The 14,434-nt window shown below is 40.9% G+C and overlaps 1 protein-coding gene across 1 annotated transcript in view; it reads left to right on the top strand.

Moving 5' to 3' along the window:
• The first annotated feature begins 6,128 nt into the window (after positions 1-6,128).
• mef2d (myocyte enhancer factor 2d) overlaps positions 6,129-14,434 on the top strand; it is a 75,808-nt gene continuing 67,502 nt past the window's right edge. The window contains exon 1 of the mRNA XM_084053468.1: positions 6,129-6,349. The gene's annotated coding sequence lies outside the window, so the exon portion shown is untranslated. The remainder of the gene's footprint in view (positions 6,350-14,434) is intronic.

Raw genomic sequence — 14,434 nt, 5'->3', positions numbered from 1 at the left:
CAACGCAGCAAGGCTCTATAGGCCTACCCCATATCGGTTCTGCAACTCTGTTCTAATGATTGCCACACTTAAGCCCTAATTGTGGGGTACAAGCTGAATAAGGAGTGGGGGCGTTTGTTGGCTCCGTTGCCATGGACACTGAGTTGCTAGGCAGCCAGCAGGATGCTGTGGAAGCGGAGTGTGTCGGAGCAGCGGGTCACTGCAGAGAGAGGGAACTGCACCCACACACCTCTCACACATGGACCAGCATACTCCTCTCCAGCTGGGTGACTAAAAGAGAGCGAGAGAGGATAGGCTGGGGGAAAAGTGTAAAGCATACAAAGGCAGCGTTAAAGAGAGAGAGGGGAGGGAGAGAAAGAGACAGACAGACAGACAGACAGACAGACAGACAGACAGACTTGAGAGAGGGATAGAGATGATGAAAGAGTTGGTAGATGAGTGGTGACCAGACAGAAAGTAAAATAGAAAGAAAGAACAAATTACTGGCACTGGGTTTTTATTTCTCCATTTTCTCCACCAAATTAGAACAACAACATGGCCAATGGCCATGTTTGTGTTCAATGACTTTCAGGACTGACTGAGGCCCCTGAAGCCAGGTAGAAAGGGCAATTAAAAGTTTTCATTAACAGCTGGGAGGGAGGAAAGCTTAGAGAGTGAGTGACAAATAGCAAGAGTCTGCTCTGCAACAACTGTGTTACAAGTTCTAAGGATGGTAGCCACAGGGATTCGGTCTACAGCTTGTTCACCAAAACAATAGAATACAAGTTTTAGAGATACATATTAAGCAAAACACGCAGGTAAGAATAAATACTGTAATGTCAAACCTATCTATCTATCTATCTATCTATCTATCTATCTATCTATCTATCTATCTATCTATCTATCTATCTATCTATCTATCTATCTATCTATCTATCTATCTATCTATCTATCTATCTATCTATCTATCTATCTATCTATCTATCTATCTATCTATCTATCTATCTATCTATCTATCTATCAAAAGGCAGAAGTCACACCAAGGCAGAACTACCAGTCAAAGCGATGACTAACCAATCAGTCCTCGCCGGATCTTGACATGCTTGTTTCTGATGTAAACAGAGTGGATAGGAGGACATCAAGTCAAACTAAATTCGTCTTTGGGAACTTTGACAACAGGGGAGTTCCATATCATGAAGATGCATACATTTACAATATTCAATGGTAAGATGACTGACATACTATTATAATATTATAGTTGTGTGTGTGTGTGTGTGTGTGTGTGTGTGTGTGTGTGTGTGTGTGTGTGTGTGTGTGTGTGTGTGTGTGTGTGTGTGTGTGTGTGTGTGTGTGTGTGTGTGTGTGTGTGTGTGTGTGTGTGTGTGTGTGTGTGTGTGTGTGTGTGTGTGTGTGTCTCTCTGTGTGTGTGTGTGTGTGTGTGTGTGTGTGTTTTCTTTTGTTAAATGCCTGAAATAAGTAACATGGGCTTTTCACTTATCGTTTATATGTGTATGTGTAGTATATACCCCACTCGTGACTCATGTAGCTTTTACGTGTTTTAAAAAGGTGTTGCTACCAACCGGACTAAATTAAACTACAGACATTTGGCACTGCTGACGTCAGGAATTTACACATTTCCATATTTGGGTATATCTGTGCAACCGCTGGCAAAGAGAACACATTCATCAGTTGTTCGGGTTCCAGTACCCAGCATTGACCGTGTTACTGTGTGGGCTCTTCCTCTCTCCCCTTGCTATCTTCTCTCTCAGCAGTCGGTGGCTACCCATAGTCCCATACAGATACTTGTTGGGTAACATGCTCATTCTAGTTGATGTTTAGTACTGCACAATGCACATAGCCCTCTGGTGTAGCACCCATCCAGAGACCTCTGTAGTGCAGGCCTCAGGGTCCAGCATATAGGAGAATAGACTCTACAAGAGCAAAGAAGCTGAGCTTGATATGTTGCAGGAGTTTGGTCCACAACACTGGCCATGCCATTCAGAGCCATTCATGCGAGTGCTTTCCTTACTATAAGGTCTTGCTCTGACGACTTGACCCATGAGCCTAGATATTGACTTCCAGTCATCGACTTCTTTCAGCGTAGTGCCTCCTGTTGTTGTATCAGAGGTGGATGGTCCGGGAGGATGTTATTGGTGAGCACGTCAGTTTTTTTTGGCATTTAGCCCAAGACCAACCTTGGCACACTCTGTGTCTCCACTCTAGTCAAGAGCACCTGTGCCTGCTCCACATGGTCAGATAGCAGGCAGATGTCATCCACAAATGTCCCAGCAGATATTTCTTGTCTGCTAGGACTGGTTTGCGTGTTTTGTATGTTTCTTTGTTGCTCTGTGTGTGCCAGTGATGATGCCCATCCACGGACTATGTAAATGAGCTCTTAGATATTTCTGCAATACATATTGCAATACATATATTGTGCATTGTCCCTTTGATCAATAAATACATAAATATATAGATAGATAGATCATGCCTCTTTTTGAAGGTGATACCAGATTGTATCAAACGTTAAAATTATGGTATGGTGACAATCCTAAAAAGGATATATGTTTACAATGCGTGTACAATCATAAAGTGACAGGCACATGTGTGTGGAATGTGTTTAAATAATAGCAAGCACGTTTACCTATAAAGTCTTCATCAACATCTGACCTCTAGAAACCTCACATAAATCCATGGGAAAGATTGTCCCGTCTTTTGACAGATGACTGAAACCTGTCATTACGCCATTTTTGCCTTAATGAAGGCTATACTTTGTCACCATCTTTGATTCTGTGTTATAATACCACCATTACTCAAAACATTTTGTGTCAAAGTCATCCAGTCTGCTTAATTTATGATACTAGGCTGATGGGTTTTGGGTTATTAGATTTTTGTCATCACTTTTGTCAACCTCACTTTTTCATCTCTGTAACTACAAGCCATGATTTAATTATCTAACAATATGTCATTTTGCAATGTTCTACAGCAGTCAGGGGCTTATTATGCAGGGAATTGAATATATTAAATTAATAAATAGTTCACCTAAGTTCAATGTAAGCTGAATATGCAGTTAAAAGCAGCTACTGAGCCTGGGCCGCGGAGTGGCGGTCCAGGCACCCTAGGTTGCAATGCTAACCTGACAGCGTGTCGCGGGTTCAAATCCCGATCCCGACGGCCTTTGCTCTGTGTCACTCCCCATCTCTCTCCCCATTTCCTGTCAATCGACTGTCCTATCAAAAAAGCCTAAAAATAAATCTTTACAAAAAAAGAAGCAAATACTGGAGCTACTGTATGGAGTTTGTTGTCACTTGTTTTCTCTATGTCACTAACACTTCTCACCCACACTGGTAATTGTTCAGTCATAGGCATGCACAGACATTAAGGAGGGCAGGGGCTCATGCAAAATTCTGCTATAATATATAATATTGTTTTTAAGAAAATCTCATAACAGATGAGTATAGGATTCTTGCACATTTCTGTTTATCTAAAGTGTATCTAACGGGTTATGATAAATTAATTTCCAAAGCACTACATGTCCAAATATAACTTGTCCACTGTCTTTACATACCCAGTATGTTAAAGTATTGTACATTTTGTGTTATCAGTCATTCTGCATACATTTGTATCAATTGATCTAATTGAAGACGTCTGATTTTGGAACACGAATGTAAAATGAATATGTAATGAAGTAACAGAAACCTTAGAGTGAACGCCACAGAGAGTGTCCATAAAAGGTCATTGTCTTGTGTGTTTAAGTTAGGCCTACTTATGCTCATACTGTATAGGCTGTTTGTTGTCATTCATTTCCCATGCCACTTCCTTGACCTCGGGGCCATGTAGTTGACCACTGGCTTAGCCAGCTGTACGAGCAGGGCCGATGTGAGGAGTGAATAGGGTGCCCGTCTGTTTACATTAATTCTCTTCTGCAAAACCCTTGTGCGTAAGCTCCTTACATAAAGCATAAAACACTGTGTAATCCGTCTCTCTCTCTCTCCTCTACAAAGCCCTGCCCTCTCACTAGTTACTTGATTACCCCCAATTCTCTCTCAAGCTTTATCTGTCTGCTTCATTGATAGAATACAAGAGCTCCAATGTTTATTTAAGTGAAACAGCTTAAACCATGTAGGCCTACAAGTCAGTGGTCCATTCACTACCCCATCCCCATATGTTGCGCTGCTTCAGAATGTGACATTGCTGACTCAAGTCCTAACTCTCAGTGACAGCCCCCCCCCCCCACCACACACCCCCACACACACACACACACACACACACACACACACACACACACACACACACACACACACACACACACACACACACACACACACACACACACCTGTTGAAAGTTTGAGGACTGTTGTGAGTGTATGTACACACACACACACACACACACACACACACACACACACACACACACACACACACACCTGTTGAAAGTTTGTGGACTGTTGTGAGTGTATGTGGCAGAATGATTGGCAGTGAACAACAGGCTAATTACTACTATAATAAGGATGGAGTAATCTCAGCCATTTCCTAGAGCCTAAACTAGAAAACCAATATAAGTTATTGTCAAATATTTCTCATCACGATTTTAATTTTCAGCCTTCTCTCAGTATTCCGCTGTTGCACCAGTGGTACATTTTTAACTTAGTATCAATACTGCAATGTAGAAATACAACAGAGTATTTAGTTAAAGTCCGGAATTCCAAATTTACAAAAGTATTGGTATAAAAATGCACTTAAAGTACCAAAAGTGGAAAGTACTCATTATGCAGAACGTCCAATTTCACAAGTTTTCAAATGTATAAAATATGCAAAAATCTTTTGAAAATAGCAGATCTACAAGCTCAAAATGTATGCATCAATGCATTGTGAGCTTGTAGATCGGCTATTTTCAAATGGCCGAAATGTATATGGGGCTGAAGTGGTTAATATATGTTTTGTAATAATAATCCAAATCTGCAAAGTAACTACAAAAGTTTTCAAATAATTGTAGTGTAGTAAAAGTACAATATTTGCCTCTGAGATATGGTGGAGTAGAAGTAAAAGCACTGAAACCTGAAAATACTCCAGTAAAGTAAAAGAAAAAAAAAAACAGTACTTGAGTAAATGTACTTAGTTAATTTACACTACTGTGTTGCAGTCAGTCTAATAAAACATCGTGGCGGCTGAAGGTTTCCTATTTCACTAGTAAAGGAAACACTGGGTCCTTGTTCCTCCACATGAACTTATACACCATTCCTTCCTGCAGCTATGCCTTTAAATATCCCAGCCAAACCATTAGCTCCATACTGACGAAATGTGACGTAGACCATATCTGGAAAAATAAAGCAGAATAACACACAAAACGGCATGGATGGTACAGTTTAAACACGCAACGTTGCCTACAGTTTCAATGAAGAGCAAAGGTACGCTCGGATAAATGTAACGCTGTTGAAGTAACACACGGCGTGCATACACTGACACGCGCTACATTGTATCTGTCTGTCGCCGTCACTGTCACGTCACCCCTTTCCTCACTGTAAACACTATGTTCTTCCGCGGACACGAGACAAAATAGGTCGGAAGACATCACCCCTCAGTATCATCATCCAGTGTAAGTGTGACGGTTGACAACTCATAATTCTACATTTATGTGTTCTACTTTCATTGCAGTCGTGGTATCAAAATGGTAATATGAGGGTAAGCCATCCAAAACCTTTAGTACCGTGTCCCTACTTCCATAATGACACTCTCAGTCTCAACCACGTCATTGTAAAACTTTTCAATTCTAATTCGAGGAAACTTGGTAAAACATATAATAGGCAACATTAATCTATTTATAAATTGTACTTTCATACATAAAAAAACAAGCTTTACATGAAGTACCTGTGCTATCTCCGGATAGTCTATGACAATAATTAATACAAAAAACATGTTGTGATATTTGTTTTGAAATGGCCCATTTTTAATATAGCCTACTGTAGATATTGCTGTGAAACCATGAGAAGCGGAGGGATACATATACTCTCTCTCTAACACATGATGTCGCCATCAGTCCTTCCTACTTCACCTTCCACCAAGTCAGCGCTGACGACTTGATTGGTTAAGCGACGTGAACAGCGCACGCCTATTGGTTCAGCCAATGTCAATCATAAAGCAATGCTACTCAAGATAGATTAGGCACAATCTACAGTGTATCATTTGACATAACTAAATAGTTGCCTTTTACATGAAGTAAAAAGATTCGTAATTGAAAGCCTACCGAGCTCACTTGAGGGTTATTTGTCATCTACGCCATCCCCCCTATACAGTTTGTATAGATAGAATTGTAGGCTATAGTCTTTGAATCGCCAGTCTCATCAAACAGAACAGATGTGGATACAGTGCTAGGGTAAGTGACTCTTTTCAAGCTTATGTTCACAATTCTGCTTTGCTACACTGTTGCCTTTTAACTGGATACTTTATTTAACTGGATACTTCTGACAACTAAATACCGAATACCACGCGTATATTATTTAAACATGTTTCACAGGGAGTTGATAATTATACGGCTTCGTCTCGCGCAGTGTGTTTAGTGTTAAGGGTAAAAGCTACGCGGTGATTCACGGAGTTTGCTAAGTTATAACGCTGTAGTCTAATAGAGAAGGGTTCCTTTATGTTGTTTAAAAAGAGACATCCCTGTAGACTTGGTGTTTTATTGTCCGAGGAAGGGATCGTGCGGGATCGTCTGTTCATGTGCGCAACAGTCATAACAGTTCATTAGGAGCTGTCAAAACGATTTATGGCAAGTGTCACGGAGGTTTTGACGCAATTTCTCTTCATTTCGGTAAATGGATTTCATCTTAGTGGAATTGCATGCCTAGTTTATTGCCAACTTTATCACACTATCAATTTTGTTTACGCGTTGACTGACGTATTTACTGCACAGGAAAAAGTGGACAGGGCAGAACACCTTGTGCCCGAGAGTAGCCTACTTGGCAAGGTTAAAACGTATTATGTTTGATTGGTGAGTGTGTTTTCCAATAAGTGTGTTTACCATCTGCATAGGCATAGTCATACACGTATGTGCGGAATAATTTAATGTCACTTTAATGAGCCGGTGCAATTGTGCCCTCATCTGCGAGCGCAATTGCCTTTCTCCCGGGAGAAAGTGTCATCCAACTTCAGATTCCCTAAAAATCCGGATCTAATTTTGCCTGTAATTGAAGTCTATAGTAGGCCTAATGAGGTCATCAATAACTAGAATAATCTTCTGACAAGTTAACGCAGTTTGTTAGAAATTGACTGAAGGGAGGTCTGTGTCACCTTTTCCATATCCGAGCACATTCATGCTGCTCATAGGATCATAGAAAGATCGACGTCAGTAATCTCTATCTCACCGGTCAGATAAAACATTCTCCTGCCCAGGCCTATAGGCTAACATTCACGTGTAACGCGATGGGAACAGATGAGCATTTCAGCATGCGCACGGACAGGTGGAGTCGTGATTCCCGACAGGGTGTCACATGGCAGAGACAGGATCTCCAGGGAGTCAGTCCAGATAAGGGTGCTCAGCAGCCCTGGAAAGCGTCCGAGTTGTCAGAGTAGAGCAGATTACTGGTTCTGAGCTGTCCCCAGAAGGACATGGCTGCCTCAGAGTTTCCCATGGCCACCAAGTAGCTTGTGTGTTTGCAGGTAGGACAGGGAGGGACAGCTGTTAAACCTAACTGAAAAGGTCAGAGGTGTGATGATTCCCACAACATATGTCATGAACAGTCATGTGCTGTATAGGCTACTGTCACAGTTTGTCAACAACGCACTGAAACACGCTCTCCCTCTGCCTCGCTAATTGTAGGTTCTTCTGGATAAGTGATTTAGATAAAAAATGCATGTCATGTAAATATGACTGATTTGTTGTTAGAAATTTGCATCTGACATGTAGAATGAACAATGGTAATTGCCTCTGACAAAGACCTGCAGAGTAAATATTCCCAGTTTTCCAACTTTGTGACATGGAGGCAGCATTCTTATATCAGCAGTGCACTGGGTTTTCTGACACATGAGCAGGATGGGGGAGTTTGGCTGACAAATGAATACGAATGTGGTGCTGTCTCTGACATTGTCAAGATGTCAAAGCTAATGGGAGCTTTACACCCCCCAAACCTACCACCTTATCTTATCTCTCCTCTCCCTGGGAGACTTGGCTCTCTTGAGTCTCCCAAAGTGTGGCCTCAATTCTAACATCATTAGAATCTTCCGCCATCATCCTCTCCTTGATCTCCATCAAATCTTTGTCCTCGTGTGTGTATGTGAAGAGAGTAATGGAGATGTGGAATGGGTTTCTTTTCTTTCTTTTCTTTTGTTACACTGAATCAATCATTCTCACACCTGTCTGTCTCTTTGTCTGTCAATCCGTCTGCCTCTTATTTCTCTCTTGGCATTAGAGACCCCTATATGCTCTTACACACTCAGAGGCTCATCAGCCATCCCTCACATACACCACACACGCGCGCACACAAACAATCCATAAATTGGACGATAGAAAGTAACTGGACTAGTTCACTGTGAAGGGCTTAAGCTCCAGATAACTTATAGGCTCAGCTAAAGTAATGGGCTTTTGTGTGCCTGAGAAGCGTGACTGCAAGCAAAGGCACATGGTACTCTCTTTGAGCAAGTGTAGGCTAATGTCAGGGCAACTGTCCAGATATATTGCAAACAACACCATATTACATGACATATATATTGTGATATAGTTAATAATTGGCATAATGCTGGTTTGGATAATACAGTTACTCTGAGTTTCATGCACGATGCTTAGTTTACCTCAAGGTAATGGTCTGCACCCAAACAAGACAGAGTTTACCATGCTGAACCATAGCCATGTGCCTTGTAGCACTCTCCGTTGGCTCTGGTTAAAACAGAGGGAAAAGAGGCTCCCTTGTTACCACCAGTTTGAGGAAGTATAATTCTCTCCTGCTGTAGCTTCCTGCTGAATTGCAAACACAATCAAGTAGCCATTGTTCTCTCCAGACACAACAGAGTGTCACAGTCTTTGTAGAATGCATGACTATTATTATGATCATTGTGCTTGTGTGCCCATCTAGGATCCATATACTCTATATGTGGATATTTCTGTGTGGACATTCGATGTCAATGTGTGTTGTTGGCATAGTATGCCTGGGTGTCATTTACTTATGTTATTTAATGGAAATTTGACCAAGACAAACTCGTGAGGAGAGATGGGCTAGTTCCTACTATGTTGAAATTGTCTGGCTGCTAGGAGACCACTGCTGTGTTTAAAAATTTAAAGATGTATTTCATAACCCAGATCTTCATTGTATTGGATTTTTTTCAGTAGAGTATAATCATTTTCACTAGGAAAATTGGAAAACATACATATCATTTACTGTGTGTATTTTATATATCTATATCTATATCTATACATCTCTCTCTCTCTCTCTCTCTCTCTCTCTCTCTCTCTCTCTCTCTCTCTCTCTATATATATATATATATATATATATATATATATATATATATATATATATATATATATATATATATATATATATATATATATATATATATATATGTATGCATACACATATATGTATACACAAATATACATATATACATATATACATAATATATATACACACTCACACACACACAAAATCGCAATAGGGGGCTGGAGCCAGAGGCTATGGCTATGTGTGCATGCTTGGCATGGGAATGTTTGGGAACCCCTGCACTAGCCCAACCTGTGAACTTGCTCCTTGACAATTGAAAAGCATTCATGACTGTACAAACCAGGTTAGGAGAGCATGCCCCCTTTCTAATGTTATACTAAAAGCCTGACACCTCAAGACATGCAGCTTTCAAAGTGAGGAAGCATTTTAGCCTCACCGAGCACTTAGTAAGTACCTGTGTTTGTGCTCTGGTCATGTTGCTGTTGTGGCCTCTTTTATGTTATTCCAGGGCAGATTTTGCCCACTGCTATTCCCACGCTGAGCGGGGAGAACAGGAAGAACTCTACTGCACAGCAGGGAGGGTCCTGCCTTCTGCTATTATGGCTATGATTCAATCATTGCAGGGCCTTCGCTTTACCCCAGCAATTTGTAGCAGGGAAAGAAATGTCACTCGCTCCTTTTCGACTAATGGAACTTCAGGCCAAAGGTGCTGTTACACAGAGCAGATGTCATCAGCCGATTAGCACGGAAAGTAGCACTGGCAAGTTTTGCCTCAAAATCTCTACCCGCTGTGATTTCAAAATGGCCTCAATTCAAAGGCAGCCGGTGATGCTCTATGCCCGGTAAAAGCATAGGCTTCTAGGCCATGACCTGAGAACTAATGTCATAGTGAAGGATTAGGGTCTGGAAAAGCTGTGGCAACAGGGTAACAAACCTTACTTACAGAACTAATCTCTGTCTCATCTATAGCGAGCTCTTAATTGAGTCATCATCAGCTGCCGATCTAGGGGTTAAACAGCAATTAAGGTAATGAGCATATAGTCACAGTAAAGGAGGGAAGAAGCTGCATGGGCCCCAGTCCACAGAGCTAGCGAGGTTAACCAAGCCCTAAGGTTCACTGCGAAGGAGGGTATTGAAGTGAAGAGGAGCTAGAATTCTTAGCAGGCAGAATTGCATTGAACCAGCTATGTGGTTTTGATGGTGATTGCTATGCTACACAGCAAAATACAGTAGTGTAAAAAAATACTTTTAATTAAATAAAATCAACACTCTAGATTTTGACAATATACTTTACTCATTCCTTTGAATTTGACAGTGTAGCAGACAGTCTGTGGAATTCCTTCCAGTTTTTGGCATGCTACGTTTACTAAATTGATGATTTTAACAGGGCATTTCACCCTCTTACTAAAATGTCTAGTCAACTATTTCAAAGGAACATATTTATTTATTGATGATGTCACACATCAGAACAAGACTAGGCAAGCCTACTGTAGTTTAGCCGAACCCTAGCCAGCCAGGAACTGTCAGAAACTGAAACCTACATTATGACTTCCCTACTACCTAACCTCTGCTCTGGTGGCAGGACCGGTGAACTGGATGTTGCGCCATTCTTTCATAAACGCGTCAAATACAAAGTTTCGACATGGATGCTTTTATCTTGCTGACTATGAAGAATTGGAGGACTTGCTCAATGTGACTTCTCTGTCGGTGCATTTACTTAGACCCTTGGTTCCCAAACCTTTTCAGCTGAGACCCGAAATATAAATTTAGCGTCTCCGCAGGACCCAAATGTACAAAAATACATGATGAATTAACCACTTAAAGATCCCTTTTAATAGTGAAAATAACACAACTCACAACACGTCACATCGCAACGTGTTGTGAGCATGTAGATTGGCTATTTTCAATATTTCCAATAATTCTTTATATCTAATAGGCTATCTATTTTTGTGGTAACAACAAGAATAGTGTGTTTTAGAATAATATGTATCTGTAGAGAGGGTAATAATAATGTTGTTAAATAAAGATATATTTTAATTTGTTGTACATTATAACAGTTTGACAGCACAATATATTGTAATAAGTCAGCTGTTCTTTATTTGATTGCATTGAATAACTGAAATACTATTACTTAGTCAATAAAGTGTCAAATCAACTTGAACCAATGAGTCACAAAATGTGCCAGTTAACATACTCTCAGTTGAGTTGTCCATTTTAATAGGTGAATTTAATCTGGTGGTAAACTAAAGTGAGGTGGAGAAAAAACGGCTTTTGTTGCTGCTATGATTAAACAAAAACACCTTAATATATTCAGACAACATGCAGTGCAAGTGCCAACTTGTTTACATTTTAAAGGGCAGTTGGACTCCAAACCACATTTTGCCAAAGGCTGACAGTTTACTGTCCCCATAACCTAAATTATAACCAGGCCTCTCTAGTTTTCCACACCCTTCAATTTATCTGTCAGAGTATAATGCTTATGTTTGGATATCTCATTGGGCAAACCATAGGAATTATGATGGTATAGGATGGCAGTGTGCCCTAGCATGACCTAGAAAGACCGTGCCATTACCCAGAAAGTCACAGACTCACCCTGCAACAGCCTGGCAATGTATCCATCAACAGACTTTTTGTCCTCTCAAAGTCCTGCTTTTGCAAAGCCCTACAGTGTGTGTGCCTGCTTAACCACTGTATGTTGCTGTGGATGACAGTATTAGTACTAAATGCCTTATACGTGTATAAGTCAAGATAATGTATTCTATTCTCATAATTCTATTACCAGTGTAATGGTGCTGGTGTGGTGTGTAATTCGGTTCTGTTTATAGAACATCATTAGTCATACTTGAATAGGGACGGGCGTCTCACCAGGCCTTAACCGCTCACTACAATCATTCTGTAAAGATCTGTTATATAAAACTAAAAACGACTTAGCTAAAAAATAAAAAATTCTGGGTACTAAATTGATCCTTTTCTTGAAATATCCAGCTTTGAAATGGGAATCTACACTGACCTCATTCTAGCTAGTAGGTAGAAACAGATAAATAAATGAAAACAGTAAATGCTTGTAACATTTAATTTGATCTGGGATTATGGAATCTGTAGCAGTATATTAAAACTCCTCATTTTTACAACCGGTGTCCATACCGTTGTGTGATTTCATTTTCCTCCCTTGGCTCTCAGGCCAGTTTGCCATAGGGTTTTATCCAGATTAAGTTGTATTTCCTGTCCTCTTAATATACTCTTTACCAATCGAAAGGGTCATGTTGCAAAGCTAACCAAATGGACATCATGTTGGTATACGATGGGATCAAGGGCCAGTAGGCCGGGATCAAGACATCACAACCTACAGTATGTAGGTTAAATGCAACTTAACCATACACATTTGAAGGATTAACCTTAACTAACAGGAGATGAGTGGTGAGCCACAGTGGCTTCAGTGTTATAGTACATCAACTGTTATGGCCGGTCTGACCTTGACTGAGACTGTGGTGTCAAAATCCACTTATATTTGAATCCATTTAGTTCAGCTTTGGCAATCTTTAGGGCAAGACTGTATTTCTTTCTTCTATTATACTCTCAAATGTCTCAAGTATGTTAAAACCCAGTGAGAGAAGAAAGAAAATGTTATACAGTTCAGTCACATGAACACCAATTAACAGAATGATACATTTGAGTGAAGCATTTGAAGGAGTTTCCCTTGTTATCATGTTTATTTGACAATGCACAATAAATATATTGCACTAAATATATTACATTTTCATCTGTGGTCCCTGTGCAAGGGTCATCGGTGACACATGATTCTCAGCATTATGGAAAATGAACAATACAGTTACACAACGTACAATATCCAGAGCAGATACACTTCAGTTGGGGCACCTTACAACTCAACACAAGTTCAGTCAATTAGTCATGCCATGAATCAGTCAGCCATGATTGGAGTCTGAATGGCAACTATAGCTCCCTCTCCCATCACCACAAAAAGTCTAACAAACATTTCATAAGTCTGAGCTCAATATACATTACTCTAGATTCAGTTCTCCTTCTTCAGTTCATTATTTCACTTGAAGACGGTATGTTGTTGTTGCTGCCAGGCAGCATAGAGAACAAGAAGAAAAAAAGAATAAGTGAGAAGGACGAAGTTAGGAAAAAAGATCTTTGTACTTCGTAAGAAGAAGTCGTACTGGTCCTAAGACCCCAGGTACAGTAGTAGTAGTTTTCAATATATCTTGTGTGCTAGCGGCATAAGGGTGGCACAGAGGAAAGGTCATGATGTCACTTAAATCAGAAGTGTTCATCTTCCGGGGAGAATGAAGGTGCACAGTAAATTCCATGGCAATCCAGCCAGTAGTTTTGGGGTTATCTTGTTTGAGACCAAAGCGTTGGACCAAATTGTCATTGGATGAGACAAGACAGAATATAGGAATATATAAAGTGAAAACACAAAACAATGTCAGGATATAGATTGTAGAGTGAGGGAAGAAATGCAGAAACTGTCTGGCACAGAATAAGACCAGTTGCTGTGCCACCATACTGATGGGGTTGCTGTGGCGTGAGAGCAGGGACTGCTGGCCATTGCTCCAGCACAGCTGAAACAGCATGTATGAGATCCAGGAGTTGAAACACTACACCCTGACTTCTCACACATCTCCCCCTCCCTCTCTCGCTCTCGCACTATACCCTTCTCCCACTTGCCGTGAGTCCGATCCTCTCTGGCTCTCTGTCTTGCTTACGATTCCCATTCTCTCTCTACCATCTTGCTGTCCCTGTCACTCGCTCTCCTCCTCGCACCCTTTGATCTGAAGTTCTGCCGGTTCTTGTTCCTCATCATATCACCTCCTCTTCCAACGCCCCGCCTCTGTTATTCCTACCCACACCTTTGTCGAGACTCCTCCACTTCCCACACCGCTGAAGCACAGCAGCTAGGTTATGCCCTCATTTGAATGTATATCAACCTCTTTCTCGCTGGGGCGTGGCACAGTTTTACGGCTGTACAGCTGTGGCTGGGGTAATGGGACCATCTGCACAGGGCT

This window comes from Gymnoscopelus microlampas (assembly GCF_963454915.1).
Source record: "Gymnoscopelus microlampas genome assembly, chromosome: 3".
NCBI lineage: Eukaryota > Metazoa > Chordata > Actinopteri > Myctophiformes > Myctophidae > Gymnoscopelus > Gymnoscopelus microlampas.
The sequence above is the reverse complement of the archived record's forward strand: the minus strand, read 5'-3'. Positions and strand labels throughout refer to the sequence as shown.